The sequence below is a fragment of the Ambystoma mexicanum genome, chromosome 5q (genome assembly GCF_040938575.1).
Source record: "Ambystoma mexicanum isolate Mex_15411 chromosome 5q, UKY_AmexF1_1, whole genome shotgun sequence".
Classification (NCBI taxonomy): Eukaryota; Metazoa; Chordata; class Amphibia; order Caudata; family Ambystomatidae; genus Ambystoma; species Ambystoma mexicanum.
In genome coordinates, this window is record NC_090933.1 from 557170637 (window position 1) to 557197903 (window position 27267).

The 27267-nt window shown below is 43.3% G+C and overlaps 1 protein-coding gene across 3 annotated transcripts in view; it reads right to left on the reverse strand.

The window, feature by feature from the left end:
- The window catches only part of ST18 (ST18 C2H2C-type zinc finger transcription factor), a 683846-nt gene that overhangs the window by 376460 nt on the left and 280119 nt on the right, over positions 1 to 27267 (reverse strand). The window lies entirely within an intron of this gene.

Here is a 27267-nt window from a genome sequence, read left to right on the forward strand (position 1 = left end):
GGACTGAGGATATGGATTAAATGTTATGACCTGTGAGCAAACAGAACTTGCTGCCCGTTACATATGTAAAGAAATGGGTGGTTGTTGATGCACGTGATACCATTTCCTGCTTGATTAATGAGTAGTAATATTCTGTTTGAGAGTGCCCATTGAGGATCTTCTATGTCCTCTCTGCATTAAATGGACTTACACGACGTAACATCTTGTGCACTCCATGATAAATGTTGATAGTTCAGGGTGCAAGTGATCCAAAGGTCACATGCATGGCGCACGAGTCATGGCTCAGTCTGTGTATTCCACACAAAATTCACAACTTTATGTAGATTCCTCAAGGGTTCCATTTCAGTAGATGAATTAATGATGACGTTGGAATAGTATTAAGTAAGCCCTGTGTATGATTTTAGTGGGTCCTAGTCAGATGGGACTAGAGCGTCCACAATAGCATCTAATAAGTTCTGTTTCAGCGTAACTCTACTGTTTGTAATTGTCTATATGAGGTTTTCTGCTTCTCATTTTTCAGACTGGCATTTTTGCCTAGAATATCATCCGGGAAGTAAACAATCTTTTTTAAGTTTCCAAGTCCATAGATCATTGCAGACTAAAGAGCAAATGACACATAGATATACTGGAATGCCCCAAAGACCATAGGGAAAGTGGTGAGGAGTTTCAAACAATGGGCCTCATTCCGAGTACGGCGCTAACCAATGGCGCTATTAACGCCTTGGTTGACGCCGTACTCGGACCGGCAGCGCCTTGGTGGATGGCGGAATTACCGCCCCATTCCAAGATTGGCGGGGCGGTAATTCCCCATTCACCAAGGCTCTTCCCCATAGGGCTCAATGGGAATGGGGAAGATGCAAATAACGGTGACCGTTCATTACGGTCACCGTTATTGGCTTGGAGGCCCCTTTGCGCCCTCGACTTTAACACCTGCTCAAAGCAGGCGTTAAGGGCGAGGGCGCAAAGGGAACTCGGAGTATGGCGGTAAGGGATTACCGCCACCGGTCTCGTTACCGGTGGCCGCTATCCCTTACCGCCATACTCGGAATGAGGCCCAATGACTTAATTTCACCTGTTAATGGGATATCAAGCATCGTGAAGATGATGGCTAAGCTAAGCACAAGGACTATAGCAGCAATCCTCGTGATCAGGTAGTTATCAGTGATGATTTATTGATTCAGTCCGCATAGGTCTTAATTCCTAGTTCTGCACTGAGCCATTCTGTAGCCATGATGGGCACAATGGTATAATGTATACACATTTCTTAAAGCAAGTCCTACAGCTCTTTGTGATAAGTGGCTGGCGCTTGATGACCAGTGGCTGGCACTATTTTACAGGCATCACCATATCTCTTCAATTTCATATTGGACTTAAGATCCTTTCATGCATCCACCTCCCCAGACAAACATTAGTGCATGACTTTCCACAATATTTTTTCAAGATTGTATACTTAGTACTTGCTCTTCAACAGAGGATCAACTTTTGTCTTGAAGTTCTTCTTAAAATGCTGTGGTCAATCAGACGTAGGAGTCGGAACATATTGAGGACCTTATGTACTCACTTTTAATTACAATTATAATAATAATGCCTGTCCCTCCCTATTGCTAAAGGGAATACCCTGCCTATCTAAAGGAACTAAATCTGCTTATCAGATGTCAGAAAGTCCAAAGTAAATATGTCCTCCATCCACATTAACTGGCCAAGAGAATGGGCCTCATCATGACTTTGGTGGTAATCCTTAAATCCGGCGGTAGCGCTATTACCGCCGGATTTAAGGGTCCGCCAAATCAGGACTTCGGCGGATTTCGCCCCAGCTCTTAGCTGGGGGGAAATCCGCAGAAAATGCGCGCTATTACCGCTGGCGGGAAATCCACCGGCGGTAAGAGCGTGAATTTTCCCCATTGAGCCCAATGGGGAATGGGGCATTCCCGAATGGGCTCAATGGGGAATGGGGAATTACTTTACCGCTGAATTCGTGATCCGGCGCTATTAGCCCCGGGGAGTTCGGCGGTAGGGCTATTACTGCTGGCGGTAATACCGCCGGCGGTAACGCCCAAGTCGTGATCAGGCCCAATGTCTCTTCTGCCCTGGTCTTTTCTTCTTCTTGGACAATCTTTATATACACAGGTTTATTTTTGGCTCATACACTTCTTAGCATAATATCCTTGGATAGTCTTTCTTATGAACTCTTTTAGTTCTTCAAAATGTCTCTTGGATGTCGTGTTTTCTGTGGCCTCAGCTTTGAAGTACTTTTCCTTCCAGTAGTTCCTCACACTCCTGTTATCACATCCATGTTCTTCCCAGTCTCTTTGCTCAGGCTTTCCTAAACTATATTTGTCCTGATTTCCTTTTAGGCTTTCTTTGCCAAGGATTCTCTTTCTGAGGTTGTCTGCTCTTTTAACTTGCTCACTCGTGAGCTTCATCTCGTCTTTCTCCTTGTGTGTTTCTGGCTTGAACTTTCTCCAGCCTTCAACTCTGGAGATATAAAGGTTCTTGCCCTTCTTCCCAGGGTTTTAGTTCCCAGCCTTTGTTGATTCACCAGCTGAGTTTATTAAATCTCTCCCTTATATGTGTCACATCCCTTGTAAACTACTTTATTCAATACTATCCCGTCCTCAGGACTGGGACAAGTCTCTTTCTTCATGTGACCCCGATCTTCCCCGACCGGTTTGTTTGTTATTTGCTTTCTCTGGGTTTTACAGTTCCATTAATACAACTTTATACTTTCGTTCTTGCCATAAGGACTGGGGCAAGTTTTATCATGTGCATTATGATTCCCTGATGGCCTCCCACTTTTCCTGCTTCCCCTGGTACTTTTCATTGTGAAGGGAAGGGTTGCAGGCCTCAGTTACACTTGGGTACTGCTTCTCTCTCTTATCGCTGCTTGAGTTCCCATTCTTGGTTTAATGCGCTGGCAGTAAAGACCACCAAATTCCTCCAAAATCAACCAGATCTCTATAACGTATGTTATGTTTTGGACTCATCATGTACAGACCTGCTCTAATAGCCTTACAAAACCCACAAAAAGAAAATGAAAATGAACTGGTGCTTCCATAGGGATTGAGAACATTCCACGTGAAATCTAATCACACCAGGAGTTTCAGGGGCTCTGATTCCCCCCACTAAAAGAACTCAAACCCCCTGAACCTGCAGGACAGGTGCAAGCTCCATTATTGGCTACTGGAGAGCCCCGTGGGATCCCACTGGAATACTGAACACAGAAGAATGAGTTTGGTTCCAGACACAAACAAGGTTGCACAGAGAGTCACCTAGCTTTAGAAATGACGCAAATCCTTCTGGGTGAAATGTAGCTCAGAATTTATACTGCATTTATATATAAATGTCTATTACAATGAAAGACAATGACAGAAAATATTATAAAAACAGGTTAGCGTGAAACCTAGAGAAATATATTTCATTAAACCCCAAGTGATCCTTTTTTATGGGTTTTGGATATTAAGAACTTCTTGAATTCTTTACAGGTTTGAGAGTATCAAATACAATTTTTTAAAGCTCAGCAGGGAAGGCATTCCCACAATTGTTTTTCTTTTTAAATTGTTTTGGGTAAGGGCTGTTCCCGGAGGCTGGTGAGAGCTTTTTTTCATTTTTTACTTCTGCAGGGTGAGTCAAAGCTACTGTAGAGCAGTGTGGGTAGTCCAGCATTATTAAATAAATTATAAAGAGGTCTCCCATATGCTTACTCTGGTTCCCAATTCAGAGTAAAATTGAAGGTTTGTGGTTAGAATGTTTTGAGTAATTCATAACCGCTTGCATTGCTCTGGGAAACCCTTCAGAGCACTGGATTTTCAGCCGATCCTGCCATTACAGAAGATCAAATGTAATTCATGCTTGTCCCGACCACAAAATGGGCAGTCTAGACTGGACTGCCACATACCCGCCCTTATTCATGGGACCACATGAATCCCCTGATCTGTTTCATCCTCATTTGGTGTCCTCCAGGAGATGGAGCTTCAGAGTAGACATTGCAGAATTACTTCTTACTGCTATGTGTATGTTATCCTATGTCTACTATGTGTCCAATATTATAGTGGAGATAGTAGAAGACGTACCTTCTGCTAAGTCTTTATCTCGTACATATTAGATGGTAGTGGTTTGTGTCATCTTCAGGTTACGACAGAGTAGTGCTAAATTACAGCTGGAGAAAGCAAGCGTATAAACATTTGACACCATTCTCTTTTTGGACCTTCCTCTTTGCTTCTGCTTTCTCTCTTCCTTTCCCTAGCTGAACTTTTGTCTGAAACCGAAACTGCACTGGTCACCTGGCTACCCTCTGATCTCAGGCCCAGGTCCCCTCCCTGCCAGTTGCACACCGCACTGATCCTGGCAACTCTTGCACTCGGGGATGTTTCTGTATCCCTGCAGTCCCCTACCAGCACTTGACACTTGATGTCTGCACTTACCCTTGCACTTGCCACCAGCTGGTCGCACTTTTTATTTATTGGTTTTTATTTATTTTCACTGTTGATCCCATGTACTGTAATCACCCTCCCCTACCCCTTCTCACTTTACCCTCCCCTCTCCCCTGCACTTGTGCAATCTCAATGTCACCTGGCCTAGTGTGTTTGTTTGTTTGTTTGTTTGTTTGTTTGCTTATTTTATTTATATAGCGTGCCTGACCCAGGGGTATCTGGGCGCTTTAGAGTACAGTTACATGAACATGTCAGACATTTTGTCAGCGTAAAAAATATATACATTTAAATGTGTGGACAGGTTGGCAGAGGGTAAAACACATACATTCAAATGGGTAAAACAGGTTAGCAAAAGGTGAAGTACATACATCTGTGAAAAAAGCCAAATGCAGATAGGTATTTGGCTACCACAGGTATCATGCAGTGGTTATTTAGTTCTTGCTGAGTATGCAGGAGATACCACTTCTCCTGAGGTTGTCAAATACTTGTATGGTCCTGATGTCAGATGGGAGGGAGTTCCACAGCTGGGAGGCCAGTACCGGACAACTGGATCCACCTGATCTTTTTAGGTTGTACCTAGGGACCGTCAGGCAAGAGGAATCTGTAGATCTGGTAATCCGTTTGGAGGATCTCCAGGTGAATTTTTCGGTGAGGTACCGGGGGCTTTGTGGTTCAGCCCTTTGAAGGTGAGACATAAGATTTTCAGTGTGATCTTTTCATTTATGGAGAGCCATTTGAGTTGTTTCCTAGTTGCTGATATATGTTCATTTCTGGGTATATTTAAGGCAGCTCTGAGAGTATTGTTCTGCAGGGTCTGAAGTTTGTTTATTACTGTTTTGTTGGCGCCTAAGTAGAGAGCCTGTTACAATAGTCCAACTTGGATCCTATAAGAGCTCTGGCTAGTGTGAGGCAGCTTGAAGAGGACAGCATAGGACTGCAGGCTCTTATCAGTTTGCCTGTGTAGGCAGTGGATGAGGTGGTCATATTTACTTGTTTGCTGAGGTTGGACGTGGCATCAAAGTAGAAACTGAGCGTTATTACTGCTTTGGCGATAGGAATGTTGTTCCCATCTATGTTAAAAGTGATATAGTTAGGGCTCAGTTTATTTAGATTGGATGTGGAGCCTACTAATAGTAGTTCTGTTTTATCATCATTCAGGCATAGGTCATGGATGGCCATCCATGCCTGAATGATGGTGTAGATTTCGTTCACGCGAAGAACATCTGTGTCGTATGTGCCTGTAAGGGGTAGGAGTATCTGGGTGTCATCTGTATAGTCAGTGTAGGTGACACCCAGATGATCCAGTTTATCAAACAACGGCTTTATAAAAATGTTATACGAAGTGGATGAGACACAGGACCAATGGTGCACACCGCAGGTGATAGGTATAGGGTCAGCTGCTGCGGTAGGCGAGAAGACTTGCATAGTCCTTTTGTTTAGGAACGATTGTATCCATGTAATGGCTGATTTGGAGAAAGAGGTTGCTGTCTCCAGGTGCTCACATAGAACCTTGTGGTCAACCAAGTCAAACGCCGCTGACAGGTCCAGGAGGAGCAGGATAGCGAGTCTGCCTTTGTCTTTCAGTTCGTCAATCTGGCTTTTTAAGTCAACAAGGACGGTTTCAGTCCCATGTTGTTGTCTAAAGCCAGATTGCCGAGATCCCGAGAGTTAGTTGGCTTCGATGTAGTCCTGGATTTGCAGATATGCAACCCTATCCAGATTTTTAGCAGAAATGGGACTGTGGTAATCGGTCTGTAGTTCGTGTGAATGGTGGGGTCTAAAGTTTGTTTTTTGAGTAGTGGCAGTACCCAAGATTCCTTCAGATTGCTAGGAACTACACCACTGGAAAAAGAGGAGTTGATGAGTTTGGTAATGAATGGGGCCAGGTCTCTGGCTGCATCCTTGATAATCTGAGCTGGGCAGCCGTCGCCCTGGCATTTAGAAGGTTTTAGGGAGGCAATGAATTTTTGTACATCAGGAACTGATACATTTCAGAATTTGAAGCCAAGGGGCTGTGGGGAAGGAGATGGGTGGTTCTGTACTTCAGTGGGTGATTTAGTAGCAGCTTGGTCAGTCAGTAGTCTACGTTTGTCCACTATTTTGGTCTGTAGACTGGCAATTCTATTGGTGAGAACATTTTGGATGTCCGTGCACCAAAGTTTGTCTTTTAGTCATGTGTATGTGGGTGGGTTAGGCGTCCCCATTTCTCACAAGATAGTGAAGAGTTCTTTGGTTCTATTGTTGTAGGTATTGCGTTTGGTGCGTAAGATAAGTAAGATCGTTGTCTATGTCTTCCCTCTGTTTTCCCTCCCTTGCCTCATCGCGCCTTGAAACACTTGTGTATAGGCGCGTTATAAATGCCATATCATATCATATCATATCATATCATACCATGAAAAATCAAAACACAGCACAGATGCCTTCTAGGTGATAACAATATGTTCTAATTGAAGTGGCAATGCCACTAGTAGGGGCAATGACAGTGAAGTGAGGGGAAAAGTGTCTGCAATCTTTTCTTTTCCACAAAGAACTCTACACTCCAGTGTGTCTATCATTTCTACAGGAGGAGCATGTGCATGCGGGTGCTGGTACTTGGATCAATGGTTCTCACTATATAAAATGTGCCCAGGCGCTGAGCACTACCTGCAGTGATGGGAAACGTTTTATGCATTCTTTGCAGTCTGTGAAGAATGTGTGGTCCTTAGGTCCTGTAAGTATTACATTCTCAGGACATTTGCTATGCCAGTCGTTAGGTCCCCTATTTCTGCCAGTCTTGTGCATGCCGTTCTTTGTTTCTGCTCTCCTGTGTAGTAGTGCTTATGACCTCTTCTATACTTATGGATTCGGAGTGATATATCTTCCAGAGCAGGTTTATAAAGGAATCATGCCGGACATCCAATATGGATCAGCATGCCAAATGCTTCAATGCAGGGATCATTGTGGACAAACCTGGCAATGCCTCTGTACTGGATCCTGTTAAGACAAAGCAGAAGGAAGTTCATGTTTCTACCTTGCTTTCAGGGCACGCAAACAAAATCATTGCTTATTTGACCACTAAAAGCTCTTATACATTGCCCTTGTTGATCAATGGGGATAGGAATCCTGTTAGAACTAGCTCTGTCTCAATGACAACCCATTAATTATTTGTGTCAATTGGCCCTGATTTTTCTAATGACTTGGGCATGCCTGAACCTGCGAAAAAAAGCACAGACTCATCACATTCAAAAAGCTTCTTCAGATCTTGTTGTTCTACCTATTCCACTGATTGTTTTCTCATGACACAGGAGATCCTAACTGCTCATGCCAACTCAACTTTCATTGGACAGTCCAACATCATTTAAGGGATCCCCATCTAAATGTGCAAACATTGGCACCACCCCCATTAGGGGATTTTCGCATAGTATTGAAGTCATTAGTTAAGCTCTACAGCATTTTTTGGTGGATGTAAACAATAACACAGACCTTTTGGGGGAAATCACGCCAATTTGTTTAGACCTTAAAATTACCACCATAGTCCATGCCCATGAACTTCAAGAGAATCAACTTGCCGCCATCAATAGAGCTGAAATCTCAGTACAACATCCAACATGGGTGGGGTAATGGTAGCTAGCAAGTCCCTTCAAGCATCTGTAAGTTCTAACTTTCTGCTGAAACTGAAGGCAGTTAGTAATATTCATATGGCACCGAACATACCTCAAATTATTTGGGCTCTGGGGTTAGCATCTTGTAAGCTTCTTTTGATAAACGTCCTAAAATAAGAAAGGTCGTCATAAACACAAAATAGGCCCCTTAAATGTAAAGGGAATCATAAAAAAGAAGTCTTGAGAAGTTATAATCAGTGAAGCTGGGTACAAATTAAGATTCCCATTTCCACATCAATTTCCGTCTGCTAGTCTGTAAAAAAAAAAAACAATAAGCACTGAAATGTACACAAAACCCCCTATTCAAGCAAATGTCATAAGAAATGTGTTGGTGCCCCAAGAAAATCAAAAGATGGCAGTTCGGATGTGATGACATGCTTTAAACATCAACATTTAATCTGTTTCCTGCCTGAGAAATAGATGATTAAGCCTACTTATACAAATTGTATGAGTATGAAACTTATCTTTCTTATGGCTTTGAGAAAAGCCCTGAAAACTAAGCCATTCAACTGAAACTGCTCCTCACTGCCGTTCCCCTGTAACTATGGAACACAAATACTGTTTTGTCTCACAAAATCTGTATCACTCCGTTGAGAGTTGTATTTATGTAACATGTACCTAAGTGAATATTCTGTAACAGCGCCATGATGCCGGAAATACATAAAATAAATCAAATGAAACAGGCCAAAGAGACGGTTTTTCCTCTGGATGCTCTCATGGAGTCCAACTACAGCGAGGGGAGGGGTTAGAGTTGCTCCTTGAAGACCCAGATCCCATTCAAGACTCTGGCTCATGCATGCACAATCTGTTTATAAATAATAATTCTCTTGGTGAGAAGCCTGTCATGGGCTATATTTCTTCTCCTGGCGATCCCCTCATATTGACTATGGAATTTCTTTTAAATTATCCAATTTTCCCTCTAAATAGACAAAGGGTTGTGTATATTCTTTATTAGATTCCATCATTAAGGCTGTTACATCTTTTGATATTGACCAGGTAGGAAATTCTGGATCATCAGTTTTTAACTTTCATTAATCTGCATTTGAAATCTGAAGCTGTCATGGAGTTGATTTTAGCTGAGAGGGATTATCTATGTGTGATGGGCTACAATATTGATTATCAAATGCAAAATAACGGCATGCTTCCAACTAAATCAATTTTAAATGTTGACCCTTACAAAAGGAACGTGATTGGAAAATCCCATTACCCGAAGTATAATACTCTTACTATTGAGCATGAAGGGAAAAATCTGGAATTGTGTTATCGCCATCTCAGAACACACTGAAATTTGACTAAGATTACTTAAATAATGCCCATAAACTCATAAATACCTTTGAATGTTGAGGAAATGTGCAAGTAAGGGCTTGAACGTGACTACATTAAGAATAGGCGTAGTAAAAAGACTTCTGTTCGCCACATCTGTTACAAATCACACTGTCCATAAAAAGATGTAACTTGAGTATAAAATGACTTTGGATTTATGAAAACGAAAGCCAGCAGGAGTAAGCGTGGCTGGCAGTTTTTAACAGTAACCTTCATGTACCTCCTGATGGTTGATCTGTCAGAAGGAGTGGGCACATAACACCTCTGAAGGATTTTCATCATTTTCCAACTGTTCCCAACAATAAACGGCAATCCGGTCAATCCCCACGTTCCCATGCGGTTATCTCTTCTAGATTTAAAACATATTCAGATCCCTGCTATGTAAGCATGTAAACCCACCTTTGATCAGTAATGGTAGCTCTCAGCAGCAAACATGGCGGACGTCATTAAACAGGATGCTAGGAAGAACACCCACTCTATTCTTTTGCAAAAAACAGGCAGAATCTAAAACGATCTCAGCCTCTCTACCTGCATCAAAATGTGATTCGAGTACAGGTGCTGTCAGTTTCCCAGCATGCTGTGGGAAAACACATGGAGGGAGGATCCTGGCTGCGTGCCGCGCTCCATCTTGAGAGCCAATTCAAAATGCCACAAATGATGAAAAAACATAGGGAGAGTTTCTCTACACACGTTTGTCTGTGTAGATGTTCAGATTCCAAACAAAATCAAAGCCCAAAAGTTATTTTACCATGTTTAGGTAAATGGCCAGCAGTTACTTTTAAGTAAAGTAAGATGGATGCTGATGTGTTTTCCCGAGTACTCATTAGTTATGCAAACGACCAGATTTTAACTCATATGTTAGCTGATACAGTAAACTGCAACCAGTGCAAAGGTAACCTAGCAGGAGATGAACGTTTGAAATGGATCGTTTCTGTCTTCATCTGCCCCCTGCAAGGGACTGACGCTGAGGCCATGCTGGCATCGGATGTGGCCAGCAGCAGAAGTGCCATCTGAACCACGGTTACATTTGCGATTTCCAAATGCAATCATCTAAATGTTTTGACCAGCGGAGCAATGATAGAGATGATGGAGGGACATTTTGCAGTCCTTTAAATGTTGCTGCTCACCAACCCTACAATTATCCCCCAGGCCAGAACATCAGATCCCCTGTAAGTGATGGTAGGACAGGGAGGCATCCTGACATAGGACTGATTCTCCCCCAGCCAGACTGGCTTTTCAAAAGTGGCAGTCAGTTGGAATGAAAAGAACAGTAGTTAATCTCCAAGGGAAGGAGAAGGGGGCCCTCCTCCTTCTCTGCGGTAGATTGATCACCACAGTTAAATAGAAACTAGGTTTACACTGGTTATGTTAACAGATTTGTAACGCGCGCGTTCAGCCTAAGGCATCTTGGTGCGGCGAGGAAAGGCACAGTCATGTGGGCAACTCAGGAATAAAAAAGTAATGTCTTAAATAGGTGTTGAAAAGGAAAATGATTCTCAACACCTCTGAAAGCAGGGGGCAGGCCATTCCATAGTTTACCAGCTGCAACAGAGAAGGCCCTACCACCCAGTCTGGCCAGGCGGAACCTAGGAACCACAACAAGATGGGAAGCAGCAGAGCGCAATGTGCGCTGAGGGATTTAGGGCTGAAATGTGTCCTGCCAGTAATCAGCACCTTGATGATAATAGACTTGCTGAACTAGGCATAATGCCTTAAATGTGACACTCTCTGCCACTGGAAGCTAGTGAAGAGCTCGAAGCATCGGGCTGGCACCATAAGGGGTGGACGAAGCCACACGAGCAGTTAGATTTTGTAAGAGCTGTAACCAATGTAGAAGTCCCAAGGGTTGGGCCAGGTAGAGGGCATTGCAATATTCAATGCGACTCATAACCATGGCAGACACCACCTGAGGGCGCATTCCAGAAGGCATAAAAGGCAACACCTTGCAGAGTATTTTGAGAAGGAAGTGACCGACTTTACAAGTAGCACCAACTTGTGGGGCCATAGAAAGAGTAGCAGAAAGTGTACCCCCTGTGTTTTTAACCACTGCCACTGGGGCGGGCAGATTACCCAATTCTGAAGGCTAGAAAGAAGAAACCTGTAGTCAAGGATCAGGGGGAGAACCCACCACCAAAATCTCAGTCTTACCCCGTTAAGTTTCAGCCAATTGTCATCCATCCACCCCTTCACAGCCCCCAGGCACGCATGTAAGCATGAAGACACCTCAGGCTGGCCCGAATCTAATTGGACCAAGATCTGAGTGTCGTCCGCATATGCGTAGCACAGGAAGCTGTACAAATGAATCGGACCGACAAGAGGCTGAACGTAGATATTAAACAGCACAGGGGACAAGGCTAAGCCCACAGGGACACCACATGAAAGTAAGTGAGAAGAGGAAAGAAAAGGGGGAAGAGAGAGAATTTGAGTCCTGTCAGACAAGAACCGGAGAGACCAGACACGGCCATGCGGGACAGTAGGACAGAATGGTGCACTGTATCAAATGCAGCAGAGAGATCTAGCAATATTAAGGCCCTCACAGGTTATGCATGCTTTACTGGCATAAACAAACTGAACAAATTAAAACAATTGTCTTTTATCATAATCAGAATGCCGTATTATGAAGGAATGGATGTGGCTAAAGAAAGTGAAATAATTCAGCACACTTACATACCACATGCAAGCTTAGAAGTCAACTCCTTCAATATCTTAAACATATCCCTGAGAATACATCTTTTTCTGTTATTGACATCTGCCATTTTCCACTCTGGAATATCTGACTGCTGTGTTTCCTCAGCAACTAGATCAGTGATGGGCTCTTAAGGTCAACATCAGTCAGGCTCCACCAACTTGCACATACATTTGCTCCCACCTTAGTTAAGCAATGACCAGTCTTTCATTCTTGATGCTGCTCCCCTCCTAATATACCCCAGAGCCATTCTCTGGCTTGAAGAAGAGTCAACTGGCCCACTTAGCTTTAGGTCTGAGCGGTCACAGGTACCTGACTGGGCCCAACATCTGGAGCTTCCTAGGCTTGCCACCATTATCCACAAGGGCTCTACTGCCTGTCCGCGCCTCCGCTGGAGCCATAAAGAGAAGCTCCAAAAGGGCTCAAGAAAATACAGTCAAGTTTCCTTTTTTACTGCCCATCACTTGATTTGTTTTTCAAATAAATTGATTATATTTCAGCAAATCGGATTAAAATCTCTGCCATTGTGTTTGCCTACCCATTTGTCATTGGTAAATATAAAATGCAACAAATATATTCACCTTCTATACTTATTTTTATTTTACACAGAGGGATATCTTTTGGCGATAGCTTAAGGTCTATTAATTACTGGACATTTCTAAATATATATGCATACATGTAACATGTTTGTACATTTTGTACATTTTTTACTCAATTTATTTTGTATTTCTCAGATAAATGCGGATACAGTGATTACAACAAAGATAATAGGCTCCAGGTGTTAATGTCGCCTGGAAACAGTCACCGGGTAGGTAACTTATTTTTCCTGACCCCTAAAACACTTCCTGCAAATATTCTAGGAGGTGTATACTTTTATATTATAAAATCCCATGGTAGAATATTGGGGGAAAGGGTTTTATTTTAACAAGGCTGTATTTTTTGGGAACTGTCGCCTCGTGGCGGCCACTTCCCAGGCGACTTTATCACTGTACACCAGATAATAGTGTCCCAGTTGCCCAGAGTTTGTAATGCTAAATCCAGGAACTCTCATAGAAATAGCACTTCTTCACGTAATTCCTTACAAGGTTACATTTTAAGTCTGACTCCTTCACATAGTACCATATCACTGGTAAAGAGTGACCCCTTTAGTTACTCCAAGAGTGTCTTGCATGGAGGGACTCCAAATATGTCCTGGTTTTTTAATTGTTTAGGTCTCTCTATGTGCTGAAACAGACATGCAAAGTGAAAGCATTTAATCTTCACAAGTTTGTGAAAAAACAGCTCGTTTGGAGCACAGCAGGTGATAGATATCAGCCCTACGTAGACAAAGAGACATCGAAAACATGTATTTTAAATTCTACATGGGTCACAGCTCTCCTGAGAGGCTGTGCAGGAAACCTGTGTGAAGAGCCATTGTTTATTTCATTAACTGTGCAAAGAATAAGGCATTTATCTTCTCCTACCTCCCTCGAATAGGAACAGTAAATGGCGAGATATAATCGGTGTACAGCCCTCTTTTTACTTTAGAGGTGCCATTAACATAGCAAACCACATGTTGTGTGTGTCCATCACAGGTGAGTATCAGTGTCTGTATATAACTGTGTTGATTTATTTTAGGGGTGTACCGAAATTAGGCTTTGACTAAGTATTTTGCCGAATTGTAGCTGAAAATGAGATATTCGGCTTTGGCTGAATACTTAATTAATTTGTTTCTCCTACGAAATACATTTAGTGCTGATTTGAATGTATGCCTGGAATCATTCCATCTGTGATGCTAGAAATGCCTTGTAGAGGGTCAGGGCCTCCTAGTCCTTGTCCTACCATTTCACTGTGTGTGTGCTCTCTATGTTTTCTACCACTGAGGTTCAACTTTGACCTTTGGCAGAGCAGCTCTTCATGTTTTCCTTTTGGTGAACAACATCCATAGGATACCCTATGGCACCAATGGGTGGAGGTACATCCTTGCACTTGTACCCCTTATGAGTGTTTTTGGGCACCTGTGTGTTGCCCACAGAGCAGGGTGTAGGCCTGTGGCAGCTACATGCTGACTTGGCAGTAGCTATGATTGTCCTATATTTTTGGGACATCCAGGCCTTGCCATAAGAATCAATGAAATTCTTATAGAAAGCAAGATGGCCACTGTGGCCTCTTGGTTTCTATTGCCTTTTACCTTGTTTCCCAAAGTCCTGGGAATCCCTGACTCTGTCCCTTCCTCCTCAGTGGCTGTTGGGTCGAAACACCATATATATCTCTGTTCCCTTTCCTCCTGACTGGCTGTTGGGTAGAAATACCATACATGGGTCTGGGGCTGCCTCCTTTCAGATTGAATTGAGCCTTCCCATAGGCTGCGTGTTATTGGTATGCCTTAGGGCTGGGACCTATATGAATGGAGTCTGAAGTGAACTCACATTCTGTGTTATGGGTGTCTGGTTTCTGTGTGTGACACAATGACTTAGACAGCCCTGACTGAAACTGACATGAATGCAGTGTATTCTGCTGAAAGGCTGGGTACTTACCCCAATCCACATACTTTGTTATGGGTGTCTGGTGGAGTGAATGCCTGAATGCAGGTGACCCTGTTGGCTGCCTGCCAGCAGGAATGCCCTTCTGCATGATTGGCTGACTGAGCTTGGCTTATCCAGAGTGAATCGGGAACAGATGTGTATATCTGGGGACCTCTCACTTAGCAATTTGTTCAGAAGCTGAAGTTGAAGCTGAAACAAGAAGAAGTTGTTCCTTGGAGTCCAGCTGGAGAAGTCTGCTGCTGCACTTTCTTCATGTAATCCGAAAGATGCCGTGTTCTTCCAAGGACTGATCCAGAGAGGACCAGCAAAGGAGACCTCTCCTCGAACTACGAAGGACCATCGTATAACCTGCTACTCTTCATAAACGTGCCCTGGAAGCCAGTCCTGTGTGCCTGCTGTCCGGATATGGGGTCTTTGTGTGTCCTGAAGAGGCCTGCCAGCTCATCTGTAGTCAATGAAGTTCATTGGTGTCACCCAGGGTCCAGAGGTGCATCTTGTGACCGCTGGAAGCCATTGCAGTCTACCACCCAGAAGAGGGGGTACCCTGGCATAGTGCTGCTGGACACCCAGTGCTCCAAAAGTTACAAACTGCCTAAGAACATTTCAGAGGACATCCTTGCTGTCCTCACTGATCACGCTTTCACACTGCAGAGAGCCCAGAATCGCTCAGTGCAGAGGAAGGTCGGTTGGTGGATATCCCACCACCAGAAGCTAACACAAAAATGTCTCAAGGGTCCAGACTTGGTGAGGGTCCGATTTAAAGCTCCAGCGGTTGAGCCCATGTTGCCAGAAGCCATCCAGAGGTCCGTGGTACGGGTGCAGCACCAAAGATCCAAAGGTTGGACAACTGTGTAAATCCGAAACCTGACACCAAAAGTGACCTACTCACCTGTTGTCAAATAGGTCCAGGGGTCTTATTATCATCTGCCAAGCCTTTAAGAAGCCCACAGCAAGTTTCATCTTCACAGGACTTCTACAGTCGGAGAAATCATCGACCAATGAAGAGCACCATGAAGAGCAAAACTACTGCACTTCAGAAAGTCTTTGGTTCCATTTTTCTTCTTGGACTCAAGCATCCCCGTTGCTCCTTCTTCCAAGGGAGGGTCAATTTTTGGAGGGAATTGTCGAGTGAAACCGAAAAACTCTGCCACATCGCCTGTCAGTGCACCAAAGGTTCTGTGACAAGGGAGAGCATCGTCTAGCCTCAGGAGTCAACCAGGAGTCACAAATTTGTCTTGGATCCGGTTCTCCTGTGGCCTCTCAGGTACTTTGGTGTGGTAGAACCTTTTATTGAAAGCAGAAGCTTATTGCCTATTATTGTAATGGACTGTAAAAGACAAGATAGGTTACTCCCTACCCTTTCCTTTAAAGGTTTCCCAGGTGGACGGATCTTCACACAGAATTGTATATCTAGCCTAAAGAAAGCATTCTGCCACTGTGCACACCTAACCTACCCTTCTTCCATATTCTATACTGAAACACCTCATTTAAGAATGCAGATGCCTTTTTAAAAATGTCTGCAGTTAGTGCCTCTATTACTGAATGTAAGTATTGTGTCGAACCACAGAGTGAATATATTTGCCATTCTTTGAATAAGTATTCCAAAGTACAATGTGTTATTATTTTAAAGTATATACTTTCCTGAACCTTATTTTATATAAAGAAGATGTGTTATTACCTAACATAGTGTGTGGACATTCCTTTGTGGGTGCTTGGGGACTCACTGTACTTAAGAACCAGCCCGCACCACCTCCTGAAAGCTTACACCTGGCTGCTCGTCCATTGCTACCAAATTGAGATCCTTGGCTGGGGTGTTCTTTGCCTTTACCCTACCATATAGAGGTATGCCATGTTTATCCTTTAACTAAATGCTGCTGTCACCTTTTTGATTGAATAGAGGCAGAGCAGTGCAAACAAAGTTCCGCCCTTCATGTGCTGGACAGACAGATTTCGTCTGGTGGATTACTGGGGAAGGATGAGCTGAAGCAAAACTCTCAATATTTTGAATGTGTCTTGGGTCTCCCCTGCAATTTGCAGTTGTAAACCATTGAGCTGGAATATTGGAAAATTGTATTTTTTTAGGAGCTTATTGATTTGTTGCTGCCCTGTGTTTAAAATCTTAAATTTACAGGTTCCAATCTTACCATTTCCCAATCTAAATAATATAATGAAGTGGATTAATATAGCTGTTTCAGTAGCCTAGTAGGTTTTGGAGTACAATAGCTCAGAAGATAGCATGCTTGCAGCAAATAACTGTATTCGTACTGGAGGCCAAGGTTATAAAGCAAGTAAGATAGCTCAGTGGGAAGTGTGCCTCTGGTAGAGATGTGCTTGTAGCATCGAAACATAGGTTCCAATTCCTGCCCTCCAACTTTCTCATGTTGCCAAAATGAGTCCCTTTATATTGAGTTAAAGTGACAGATGTTACTACAGAATATGGCTATATTATTTTTACCAAAATGCCCCAGTCTGTGGCAGCAGAAATATTCCTCCCAACATTAGTGATTTTAAAAAGAGGAGTATTTGTGAAATACAGACAAGGAGATACAAGTTTCCAATTTAGAAACATTGGACCAAATGGATCTACGAGTGAAACAAATAAGTAAAATAAACATGTACATGCCAATTAAAGATCTGAATATCAGCGCTGTCCCTTCCATAAAGGATCAGCTGAGAACCATGGAGGACACATCATTCCCTATATACGTTTCTCTGGTGTCTTTTATCATGCCCCAAAACACCACAAACATACCCCACCTAAAAAAGAAAGAATACTATCAATAAATTAAAGATATTTTTCAGATGTCTCATCCCTACTCACTACCAGAGGTAGCAAGCGTGGCTTTAGCATCCCAAAGGTTTGTATTCAGTAGCATTTCAGCAGTCAGCAGGGTGATATTTGATGTAATCACTCCTTTTGTGTTTCAGTGCCTTGCTGGACCCAGAAGGCTAATGATGGTCAGGCCCAAAAGGATCATTTGAACGTATGAGTAGACACATCTCAGTCTCCCTTCACAGTTATTGCATTCATGCATACTTTACTTTTGGGTTAGTCTTAGTTATATGGGCCATGCCTAGCAAGGGGCACCTTTGAATACGCAAATATACGAACTGTGATGCTATTGAACAGTATATTGTCTGATAATGTATTCCTTTCCTGGTTTACACAAACTTCTTCTGTAGACAATAAAGAAAAGAAAGGAAATAAAAAATAGATATACATATTTTAGTGTGTGTTTATAACGTATGGTGTGTTTTTCATGTCTACATAACTTCATTTATTAAAAATGCAACTATTTGGCTCTATATTCGGCTCGGGCCGAATACTTATACATCTATTTGATATTCAGCCGAATACTTAAATCTACGTTTCGGTACACCCCTAATTTATTTGCATATGTATATCATTAGTTACAAAAGATTTGTGAGTGAGTGTTTGCATTTATGTATACTAGTGTAAGAGTCTGTGTACACAGGCCAAAGTGAGGTTTTTCTTGACACAGTAGAACCACTACATATCCTAATGCAACAGCTCCCTCTAGCGGTGACAACAGGCAAAGACATGCAAATTGGCATTGTCTCCATGTATCCTAACGCAACAGCTCCCTCTAGCGGTGACAACAGGTGAAGCTACTGCATCGGACAAACATACAGGACAAACATACATCTGGCCTTTTATTATATTGTTAGATATGATTATAGACCTCTAGTTATTTGTGCTCTGTGTTTTTTGTGTTTGAGTATATGCTATGTGTGTCTGTGTTTATGGTGTGTGTGCATTTTGGATATTTGTATTTATTGGGCAATAGGGATATAGTGGAGGCATCCGGGGCTAGGGTTACTTTACAGTAAGGAGTGGGTGAAAGGGCAGGAGCATACTAGGCGCTGGAGGAGGAGTGTATGGGGGCATAGACCCAGGTCCGTGACTATATATATATATAGTCATGGATATATATATATATATATATATATATATATATATATATATGTGGAGCTCTGCCTTTTGGCCCTCCTCCCTCCTCCCTGGTTCCCCTCCCCATCCCAGTGAGTAAAGTGAAAAGCCTGGGCGTTATTCTCTCTGCCTCCCTCTCCATGTCTGATCAAGTAACGGCTGTATGCCAAGCAGGACATAATCCAACTCAGGCTTTTGAAGAAGGTTCTACCTTTGATACCCGAACCTATGCATCTTCCGGTAGTCGCAGCACTAGTACTTTCCTGCTTAGATTACTGTAATTTGCTGTATCTGTCGCAGCCAAATGGCTTGATACAAGGGCTACAGCGCATACAGAATCTGCCGGCTAGGCTGGCGACGGGCACCCTGTATGGAGCCCATATTGCCCCAGTACTGCGGTCACTTCATTGGCTGCCAGTCTGCCAGCGTGTTTGCTTCAAGGCCCTGTGTATAGTCCATCGGGCCATCCACGGTCAAGGGGACGGGTTTCTGCATGACAAATTCTCCCGTTATCTTCCAGAGCGGGACCTACGCTCTTCCACTGCAGACCTTCTTGTTGTCCCAAGATATCATCATGCCAGGTTCGGAGGCAGGGCCTTTTCCATAGCCGCGGCCACCCTTTGGAATGGTCTCCCCTCCGCAATGAGAAAAACTCCCAATCATCTCGCTTTTAGAGTAGCGCTTAAGACCACTCTCTTCTAACACTTACTCTATGTGTCTCTGTTAGTCAGTCCTCCCTCTGCAGTGCCATGATGCCTTCGGGCGACCGTGCGCATTACAAGTGCAGATAACATAACATAAATACATAAGACATACATCATACAATCAGGCTCAAGCGCTAGAGTCTACACAGGAACACATCTACATATTTACATATAAGTGCACCATGTTAAGAGAGGTGGTTGGGGGATCAGTTTGGGAGAACAGGAGAGGGTGTAGGGCTGCCCTTTCACCTGTTAGTAGGTGGAACTTGATTGCTGTGGCAAAAGCATTCCAGTGGGGGATAGAAGGAGCGGAACCAACAGGAGGTACTAGAGGGCAGGAACCCAAATGTTGTGGTAGGCAGAGGATTGCAGTGATCGAGAGGAAGACTAAAGATAGATGCAGTCTGTAAGGTGGGGCACAGGGGACTTTAGATTGATTTTAAGAAGAGTAGAGCCTTAAAAAGACAATGATTTCGCAAGGACAGCCATGCAGTGTGGTTTCAGTTCATATAGAAGGGGGAGGATCCGGTTATGTGATCAAGGAATATTGTGATATGCTTTAAGCTGTTTGTGTAATTTATTTGTTAATTGCAAATGCAGATTTTATTTTTGCATAACCCTGACTTTGTGTCTGTTATGTGGCAGATCACATATTATCCTCAACCCTCATTTTAAGGTACTTGTAGGAAGGCTGGACTCTTTAAGGCCTGATCGGAGGGTTGTTGGCTCGCAAGAACTCCTTGGATGTTGTTAGGGCTCATAGGAGTAACTCACAGAGTCGTCTTCAGATCCCAGACAATCCCAGGCGAATCATGTGCCTCCCTTCACTGCATGCACTTCAGCAAAGCAGTGGCTGTAGGCAAGGGTACATGTCAGGCAGACCTATACTCAGATAATGTCCTGGTCCAATGACCATGGCCAGAGACGCCCTTAGCAGAAGAGACCAGCTGCACTGGCAAAGGAACGCTATTAGGGGTGCCAGGTTAGAGAGAATTGCACAGGTCTGAATAAATTCAGTTCCTGCATTTTTGTCTGGGTGGTATCAGAACAGCATGATAGAATTACAGGCTCATTTACATGGTAAAGATATAGTGAATAGACTCTTGCTTTAAACTGCATATGCTACATCGACTGGAAAGGTCCACCACACCTAGGAAAAAAAGACAGGGCATGTGTGTTTCTGAAACACCGACCTTTTAAAAGTGCTACTGAGCACGTGCAGCTGCAGGGGTGTTGCTAGGTCTGGAAAAGATCAGGGGCTAAGCTAATGTCAGGACTGGTGGGATTCGGGGCAAGCTATAGCCTTTTGGTTGTAGTCCCTGAGCTTCTATCCGGGGCTACAACCCCCTCAGGCCCCACTAGAAAGGACTCTGTGCAGCTGGCAGAGACTTATCCTGTTCACATGTCTCTGAGAAAATTCTCGATGTGCATATGCCACATTCTTGGTAGTTCAAAGGAAGCACAGTGTCCATCTTGTTTTTAGTTTGTCAGGTTTCTGAAACTGTATCGCTCTTCCTGCCCTTTCACATTTCCACCTAATGCATGCCAGAGTAGAGTGCCCCTCTACCGCTGAACTGTTCCACTGCACTTAACATGGACTGGGCAGCCGATATTGGATCTGGGGCCCTTCACGCACACAAAATTGCAGACACTGCAACCTTCATCACAGCCCCTAACTGAGGCATGAGCAGGCCCAGACAATCCACGGAAAAAGCAAACAGTGGGCACAGTATCTCCCTGCAGGACAGGAGCAGCTGTAGGAGTGGTCTGCGCAGTGGTTTTATGAGAGTGCAGTGTGAATGTGCTAGTGGAGTCTTCGACTGAGCTGGGGAAGAGAGAACGGACTGTGAAGGGGCAGCAAGGACAGGGACGTGGGGGTCAAGGCTCCTGACAGGGCTGTACCATTATTGCCAATGACAGTACGTGACAGTTGAACTCATGCGTCTCCTGGGTGCTCCTCCAATGTATTTTTCTTTTTGCCAATTTAGGGCCCGATTCATGTTTTTTTTGCACGGTTCAAAGTGATTTTGCACTTCTGAAAAGTGACTTTGCACTGCTGATACAAATCTTGATTCATGGAACTGGCAAAGTGTATTTTTGCAGAGCAAAGTGCGTGCAAAGTCATGTTGTACTGCAAAAATGACAATGCACTGACCTTGCACGGACTTTGCACTGCAAACATACACTTTGCACAGTTCCATGAATCAAGATTTGTGTCAGCAGTGCAAAGTCACTTTTCCGCAGTGCAGAGTCACTTTGAACCGTGCAAAAAATGCCATGAATCGGGCCCTTAACCTTTATATTTTGGCGGAACTCTCATGTTGATTTTTGTTTCAGAGCAGATTAATCCCATCTTTTTTGTCACTCTTCCGCCAAGCTCTGAAAACTCGTTTATCTTGTTCTGCTGCAGACATCTGGTCCTGTATTACATATACTTACCATCTGTACACTGCACTCGAGCACTGCGTTTGCACCTTGGCACAATGCACATGCAAAATCGCACTCTAACTGTGCAAAGTGTATGTGATGCAGGGACAGTTTTTTTTTACTCGAGACTACAATGTAGACTTAGCAAAGATCAGTTCTATGGATATGCATAACTCGCTTGACAAACACGTCCACCGTATGTGAGCAGTCGTTTATTACATTATTATTACATTATCATTAAGATCAGTGTTTTCTTATAGTGTGAAATTCACCTGGCGGTATTCTAACGACTCTCACACTTCCATAAGCGAATCCGATCAGAGTGTGCTGTATTTATGGTTTGCTCCTGCTGTGGATGCCCCATTTCCTTAACTACATGGTAATTTGCGCGGGCTTTTGATTATATACATTCATTAACATGAATCCAATGTTTGCCAGCATTAAGCTGAAGCCTGCGGGTTTTCACGAGTCCCCCTTAAGGTGGTTAAATCCATGCGTGGCGGTTTCTCTCCGAATGCACATGCGCTGTCAATAACACCAAACTACGCCACACAGAAGTCACGCGTCAGATAAAGTGTATGTATATTGGTCGCCGTTCGGGGACCAGGCCTGCGACATTTCCACAATTTTACTTCAAAATGTCCGCCACTGAAATCTCAGCCACTAATAGACGATGGTGTACCAGATACCAGAATGGCTTTGTTTTCATGATCTACAAATGGAAATTAGCCGTGAAAGGGGCTGGAAATAAATGTGCTTTTGTCAAATAAAGGGGGAATGATTCTCCGCGGCTGTGGCCATTCTGAAAGCGGGAGAGTGGGCTGCATGCAGAGTGACTGCAATTGTAATGGGAAAGCTGGCTCCATTCTCCGATGCCGAGTTGTGATTGAAGGCACTGACCTGCCATAGACTTATAATAGGGGAGCAGGTGTGGCAATGATGGACTTTAATTTCCTTTAATAAACCTTTTATGTGCCACACTTTTACTGCCATTCTACGCTCTCCAAGGTCCAGCGCATAATAGCTTCATTACTTTTGATTACTAGGCTCTATTGAGACAAACAACTCCAGAACACACTATATATTATATTCAGTTAAACCAATATATACTATTTATCCATTGTGCGTTATTTTCACCTGCAAGCATGCAGACACAATTAACTGCTGCTCTTAAGAGTGAACAAAAACTATTACAGCCACTGCTGTCTCTTTGTCATGCTCTCACAATAAAACACACACGGTTTCAAACTCCTGCCATTCAATCTGAAACAAAAACTGTCTCCTGCTTTTAGATGTTGTTACATCTGTCGCAATCGCAGCGTTTATCTTGACAGAAGCAGACCCATATTTGATCTGTTAAGCTCCCAATTTGAGCAGCATTAGTGTTTCTTTCTATCTATCGTTCTTCACTGAACTTAATGAACTTGCATTAGATTCTTCTGTACATAAGAAAATACTAGACACAACTATTATAAACAAAGGAACTCTTCAATGCACACTGATGACTAACTGGGCAAGTCTTAGTTGGTGAGCAATTGCGTCTCATAGACTCCCACACACAGGTTTGTGAAAGTAACTATTTAAAATATGTCACGGACATGTGTTCTAAATAAATAAATAAAAATGTAGCCGCAGGCATAGTCCACTAGTAAGCTTCATAAAATCTGTGACAAAATGACTTCTGGTCAGCAGTAGAACAAGGATGAGCAGTAGCTACAGCACCTATTCACACCCCACGCTTCTACAAAGCAAGAGTGACCCAAATCAAAAAGATAACACAGGCACAGCTAAGAGATCTACCTCCTTGGCCTTTTGTGGTAACGTAGGCCGAGAGAAAGCTATGCTCCCAGAAGGGGTGTGAACGTGATCTAGTAGCAACCTAAACAGCATAGGAACACAGTTCCAAAATAAAAGAATATCCAATCAACGTTTGACAAAAAATATAAAGACTTTGCTGAACAAGTCAATTGTACAAACAACTGTTAAAAAATACCATAAAAAGCCACCACAGTAAAAGAAGACAGAGCAGCACAGAACATAATGCAGATACACTCTGGATGCTTTGTTCAGGGAAGAAAAGGCAAGAAATGCAACAATGGTTCAAAAAGGATTTGTTGTTAATGAAAAAGGTGCAACAGGGGTGGTTACTAGTTTCCAGGGTCCCAAAAGTGGACCTGAGGGGAAGTGGCCCCTCAAAGTACTTTACTGCAATGTTCAGCGGTTCGATGGTGCTGAAACAAGCACGTTGTGAAGGTTCAATTGGCAAACTGGTCCCTAGTTGGTTCAAAGCTGTAGCTCAGTACAGTTTGGATACGTTGTTTGGGTCGTGCATTTCAAAGGGCTCAGCAGTGTCGGTGTGAGTGTCGAAGCAGTTTCGAGACGTTGGTGACCATTGGTTGGGTCGATGAGTGATACAATGCTCCAGCGGTTGGAGTCAACATTTGTTGGTCTGATGTGGTGACTTAGTGACCAAGTGCAATTTTCGACGATGTGGCAGTTTGAGCTTGTCTACAGCAGTGAGCACGTTGTTCAAGTCGCACAGGTGATGTGCTCTGCTAGATGGGTGCAAAACAGCAGTAGGTCGATGTTCAATTCAGTGCCAAAAGCAGCACTGGTGCTACCCTCTGGTTTGAGTGCGGAGAACATGGTTCAAAGGCAGTTTAACTGGTTTAATGCGGTGGAAGAGGGATCCTGGCTGATCCAGCGCACATGATGCTGTGTGGCCCACTGCAGGGGCTCTAGGATAGGGTGAGACCTTTCAGGTCCTGCTCTCCCATCCATGGGAGGTTTGGTGCTGAGGGTAAATCCTGGTCCTCAGCAAGAGTCACTCTCAGTCTGCCCTGGGATTGGGTAGGGAGCAGAGCTTGCCCCTGCCTTGGTACACTCCTTCACCTCACTGTTTAAGGGCTTTGGAAAGACCAATCTCTCCTAAAAGAAGTCCAAATTCATTCTTCTTTATGTCCTGGATGGTCCAAAAGTGAATCAAAGAAGGAGTAACATGCCCCCATTTTTATGGGCGGCCAAGGGCCACACCAAATTGGTGGAAATCAAGCTGTTTTAAGGAATCAAATCTAAATAATGACAACAGGTTGATGTGTCTTTTTATGTGCAATGTGTGATCCCACAGGACACACTAGTATATATTATCATTCTAATCTCACCAACATTGGTAAAGAAACCCGCCCTTGGTCCTAAAGACTCTAAAAATATAAGGCCCATCATGAACTACAACTTTCTGTTAAAAATCTTGGGCAAAAGTGCCACTACTCAATTTCAGTCATTTGTCGAAGCATTAAACATCCTTCACTCTATACAGTCTGGCTTCCGCCCCCACACCATAGTAATGAGATTGCCCTCTTGGATCTCCAAATTCACATGTTGAACATCGCAGACAATGGTAAAGCTGGAATGCGTGTGTTACTGGATCAGTCTGCCGTATTCAACCACGATTGGCAGGATCATGACCGCCTCCTCATTACTCTTAGAGACACTGGGCTATGCAGCCTGGATACCATCAAATGGGTACAGTCCTTTTTTATCACATAGGACTTCCAGAGTCTGTTGGGATGATGCTACTTCACCCCGACCCCTTGCTTGTCAATCTCTACATCAGGCCTCTATGTGACCTTTTAGATGAGATAAAGGTGTTTTCACCAACTATGCTGACCATACTCAGCTTCTTTTCAAGTTTACAGGGGACTATGACAATGATTCCATCAAGCTGCAAACCACCTGCAGCCGTACTGAATCCTGGATGAATTCTAACTGGACGTGCCTCAACAAGAATAAGACTTGACGATATTTGGCACTACTTGCATCATTTATAAACTTGACCGCAGATACCAGTCTTTTAACATCCATGACTGTAATGTTCAAGTCTCTAAAAGGGTCAAAACCCTAGGCTTCCATCTAGATTCCCTGCTTAGCTCGGAAACTCATATTAACCAAACGGTAAAAAACTGCTCATACTATTTGAGGAGGAATGTTTGACTTTTCTGTCTGAAACAACATTTCCTCTGTTGCACGGGTGACTGTCTTGTCTAGACTGGACTATGGTAATGCCCTTCTGATTGTTGCCCACAAGAAAAACCTACAGGATTTGCAGGTGATGCCGAGCAATGCCGTACGCATCATCAAAGGAAAATCCTGGAGAGAGCATATTACTCACAGCCGGCAAGACTTACACTGGCTTCCGGTTGCTGCCCATCTGCATTTCAAGGTGGCAACGATCATTCATAAATCGCTGCATGACCTACTTCCAATGTATATCAAAAACGTAGTGACTCCTTACGAGCCTTCAAGAAAATTGCGCTCATCTCCACTTGCACTGATCAAAAATCCAAATTTCAAACTTTCAAACAGCCTAGGAAGATCTTTTCCTATTGTTGCTGCTAAAATTCGGAATTCCCTTCCATTAGATCTCAGATTAATGAAGGAGCACAGCACTTTTCGTCGACAGTTAAAACATTTATTTTCCACTGAGGTTTCTTTTGTCCTTTTTCGGCACCCATATGCCTGTGGGTTTTTGGCACCATATAAATAAATAATATACAAATAAATAAATATCACAATGATAAACCTCAAATGTAATTAATTTAATACAAATCCATTTAAAAACAACTTCTGGTTACATTAACCTCCCAAACAACCATCTGCATAGAGCCGGTGGCATTATAGAACACTGACATATCAAAAGTGCTATAGTGTCATGTCAACATAAAGTGCATACCGCATACAAAGTGCATGTGCTTCTGTCAAGTAACAGGCCTGGTTCTTACTCATAGTGTCCATTCACAGCAGGTGGGGGGAAATTGCTTCCTTCTTTTACTCAACTCTCTACTTCTGTACAGCAGGGTTTCCATATGCCCCTCATTGGCCCATCGGCTTTCAAAAGCACACAAGCGTCCAATAGGGAAGTTTATCAAGAAATTCTCCCTCAAGTTCCAAATATAGGTTGATGTCACTCCTCTAGTGTAGCTTTCTAGTCATATTGCAACTGAATAAGACAGTGAGAGTTTGGCCATGTCTAATTCAATCTGTGCTTTCTTTGAATTCCTTCAAGGCTGAATGATTGAGAACACGCTTGACATTAATGATGATGAGGCAAGAATTCCCTTTCTAAGTATCTGTAAAACTACCTCAGTTCCTTTAGGGAAATTTCACATACTGATAATGTATGTCTATATTTCTGGCCCCCCCCAAACGTTTTGCTTTTGTTGCAGCCTCCTGTCCTGATATTTGCCAGTGGAGCACAGCCTTCACACTGCACTCCACTGGGCTTTTGCTCATCCTTATGGGAAACTGATATGTCGTTCAGACTGTTAGTACTGAGAAACTTGCTTTCTCTTAGTCTTTCGACTTCGTTGCCACTTTTGGCAACTGTATTTCATTGCGCAAAATACATTACTGTACCGTGCAATGGGGTCGTTGCGTTTTCATGCCCTAGTCATCCACTAAGGATTTTTCAGTAACTGTACAATGTGCCAAGGAGTAGTCTGGTGGCAGCAGAAGCTTTTTCATGTATTTCTACAACATTTTACACGCTTACCGCGTTTGGCTCATGACTGTGGTTAGTGTCC